Source organism: Choristoneura fumiferana, chromosome 24 (genome assembly GCF_025370935.1).
Source record: "Choristoneura fumiferana chromosome 24, NRCan_CFum_1, whole genome shotgun sequence".
NCBI lineage: Eukaryota > Metazoa > Arthropoda > Insecta > Lepidoptera > Tortricidae > Choristoneura > Choristoneura fumiferana.
The window spans coordinates 8,957,224-8,961,075 of NC_133495.1; the positions used below are offsets into that span (position 1 = coordinate 8,957,224).

Genomic DNA, 3,852 nt, shown 5'->3' on the forward strand with positions numbered 1-3,852 from the left:
GCGAGACTCTGACGGAAACATTACACGTTACAAGGCGAGATTGGTCGCGAAAGGCTTTACCCAAAAGTATGGTGAAGATTTTAACGAAACTTTTTCACCGGTCGTTCGTCACTGCTCTATAAGACTATTATTGGCTCTAGCTGTACAATTAGATCTAAAAATTGATCATTTAGATGTACAAACGGCGTTCCTAAATGGAGAGCTGCGCGAGGAGATTTACATGCAGCAGCCGGAAGGTTTCATGTGTCCTGGAAGCGAAAATAAAGTTTATAGATTACGAAAGGCTGTGTACGGGTTGAAGCAAGCGTCGCGTTCCTGGTATGAAAAGGTAAAAGATGTCCTACTTTCTTTGGGATACATACAGTGTAAACAAGAGGACTGTGTCTTCATCAGGAAGTCAGGTGAGTCGATTGTTTATATCGCTCTGTATGTAGATGATTTCTTCGTCTTTTATAACGATAATCGCTTGGCAGAGTCGCTAAAATCTTCTTTGTTACGGCATTTTAAGTTGAAAGACTTAGGACCGGTTAAAAACATGTTAGGTATCAAAGTAGAACGTGATGCAACTTCCATCAGACTTAGTCAAGAAAATCGGATTGACAAGTTGTTAGATCGTTTCGGCATGACTGACTGTAAGTCTGTAAAGTCTCCCATGATAACTAACATTAGTTCTAGTGAGAGTTCTTATGCTACGAATAACACTGTATCGAAATTTCCGTACCAAGAGTTGTTAGGTAGTTTAATGTATTTGTGCGTAACTACGCGACCTGACATTTCGTTTGCCGTGTCTTACTTAAGTCAGTTTAACAGTTGTTATACAGAATTCCATTGGATGCAAGCCAAACGAATTGTGAGGTATCTTAAAGGAACTAAGCAAAAAGCTTTAGTTTTTAAGAAATCCAATGTAAATCCTATCCTAGAGGGATATTCGGATGCAGACTGGGCTTCAGATGTAGATCGAAAGTCGTACACTGGGTTTGTATTCAAGTACGGTGGAAACTCGATATCTTGGGGTAGTTATAAACAGTCGTGCATTTCGTTGTCGTCCACCGAGGCGGAGTATATTAGCCTAAGTGAGGCTAGTAGGGAAGCGGTGTTCCTCCAAGCACTCTTGAGGGAGCTTTTAATGTTGCGTTGTTGTAAAATAGTGCTGTATTGTGACAATCAGTCTGCTATGCAGCTTGCTATTAACCACGTACATCACAAGAGGAGCAAACACATCGAAGTTCGATATCACTATGTTAGGGATATGATAGACCGCTTCAATGTTCAGATTTTGTACATTCCTACAGATGTGATGGTAGCTGATGTTTTTACCAAGCCTCTTGGTTGCACAAAACATCAACTATTTACGAGCCAACTTGGTGTGATATAGGTTGCTGTACCAGTTCGTCAGAGCTGATGATGTCCACGTTATGGGGGGGTATTGAACGTACCTAACGCTGGCCATCAGTACAGTCTATGGGCTGTCGTATTTTTGTATAATGAACAGCCCTGTCACTGTCTCCTATGAGGTTTTCTCGGAGCTTTGTCATGTTTTTGAATTTGCTTTTAATAAACTTATTTACATTATATTATTCGTAGTTTCCTGACCTTCTAATAGCTAGTGTAGCGTTAGGTCTCCGAAATGTCAAATCTCTTAGTTTTTGGGTTTATTTATAATTAGAATAATTTTGTGAATATTATGCATTACCTGAAATTAATTATGGCAGTTATGCGTTACGGGGCAATGAATGTCTGTATTTTGAGACAGTTTTGTCTTTCGGAAACCTTTGTCCTCCCTTTTTTTTCCGAAAAAAACGGGACTACGCAACACTGTGGTTGCTCGATATTTTTATGGTACGGTTTTAAGGTGTATTTAATGTGCTTTTAATCTAAACTTTGTTTTCACGCCCGTAATAACAGACTTTGAAAGCCACACTTAAAAACCTCACGCAACAGTGGGGCCATCTAGAATCTAGAAAGACAAAAACGATAGCCCTCATTCAAGCTGATTCCAATTTGAAAGTATTTCGTGTACTAATTACAGTCAATACCGAATCGACAATATCGAAACTGGTATCTACTGCAACGTATAAAAGCATTCCGTTACAAGTCGGATCTAAAATTGAGGTAGCTAAATGTTGCAAATTCTTGTTGTTAATTGCAAAACAATGTAGATTTTAGTCATAAAAATTTTGCATCCTTAAAATATTTGTCAATTATCTTGATTTGATATTTTGATTTCTTAAGTTTGTAATTTTATGCTGTGAAAATAAATCCTACGACGTATCGCTACAACAACGCCCAAACGGAACGTTAAAATTGTAACTGTCACACACACACCAACGACTCGACTGCCGTGTTGTGGTACTTGTTTGTATGTGGATATTTTAAAACTTTTTATATTCAATATCCGATAAAAGTAATACATTTCAAAGCATTTTTATCAATTTAAGCCGTCCAAAATTTTCTGGAAGTGCACTTAAACATCAATTTAAGGTACTCTTGTGTTATAAATTTAAATTTGGAACAACTCTATTTCAATTGTTAAGGTGTGGCCCACAGGTGTGGGGTCTTGTTTACGGGTTTACCACTTTTAACAAGTTATAACTTATTTTTTTTCTTTTCAGCACGTAAATTTGAATACTGCAATCTTGTAAAATCCCAATTAAGAGGGATATTGAGCACGTGAAAGCAGTCAAAGCGGCAAAATGGTGGTTCTAGAATCATGTTGGTCGCCCTGCATTTGGTCTTCGAATGTGAAAAGTGGGAGCCGGGCGGTGGCTGCGTATACAGCGGCTATGAGCGTAGTGATTATTACATTCATCAGTTACCAATTAGCTGGTGGAGATTCCTCTCAGTTGTGGAATCCTTTATTTGAAACCGATGTTAGAGGATGTGAGTATGAAAAATCTTAACCTTTACCAAAACCGGGATTTAATACGTTAACAATCATCATCCATCATCATCCCAGCCTATTTACGTCCCACTGCTGGGCACAGGCCTCTCAGAATGAGAGGGCTTGGGCCGTAGTTCTCACGTGGGCCCAGTGCGGATTGGGAACTTATGCCATTGAATTACTTCACAGGTGTGTGCAGGTTTCCTCACGATATTTCCTTCACCGTAAAGCTTGTGGTAAATTTCAAATTTAATTTCGCACATGTATTTTGAAAAACAGTGGATACCTTTGGAGACTGGCATTATCTAACCCGGGATCCTTCAAGATCTTGTTCTCTATGGTGCCTACGAAGACTACAAAATAGTAACTCCAAAACTTCTGATCTATTGCGAGTGTGTAAACCTTTTTTTGTGTACCTACTGAATTATTGGTAAGCCTCCCGAAATATTAAGGGGCTGTTTCACCATCCATTCAAACAAAACAAATAGAGATGGCATCACATTTAACCATCAGTTAATACTAATCAATGGATGGTGAAACAGCCCCTAAAGAAATTTTGGTAAATGGCAACCTGCTAGTTGGGATGTTTAAAAAATTTGAATGTTTTTTCTATAGTCTTAGGGCAAGGACCCTTAATATAGCAAGATTTGCTTACTTGGTTTGGATAGAGGTAGTCAAGTTGGGTTGTGGCCTACTCGACCTGTCGAGATGAGCTGCGTAGTGGTTCCAACGTTGAGGGTCTGAGGTTGTTACTTGTTGGTCTGATGTTGTAAGAGGTGACTGAGGATATAGGTTAAGGTATACCGTAGGCGACAGGCTAGCAACCTGTCACTATTGTACCGTTTTTGTCAATCTTAAAACCTACAATTGCTAGAAGTGGCTCCGAAGCGTTAACATTTCGTGTGCTCTGCCTACCCCATTTATTTGGGAATATAGGTGTGATGTTTGTATGTGTTGTGTAAACAATTATT

General features: G+C 39.0%; 1 pseudogene; it reads left to right on the plus strand.

Moving 5' to 3' along the window:
- Positions 1 to 2,330: 2,330 nt before the first annotated feature.
- The window catches only part of LOC141441669 (uncharacterized), an 11,767-nt pseudogene continuing 10,245 nt past the window's right edge, over positions 2,331 to 3,852 (plus strand).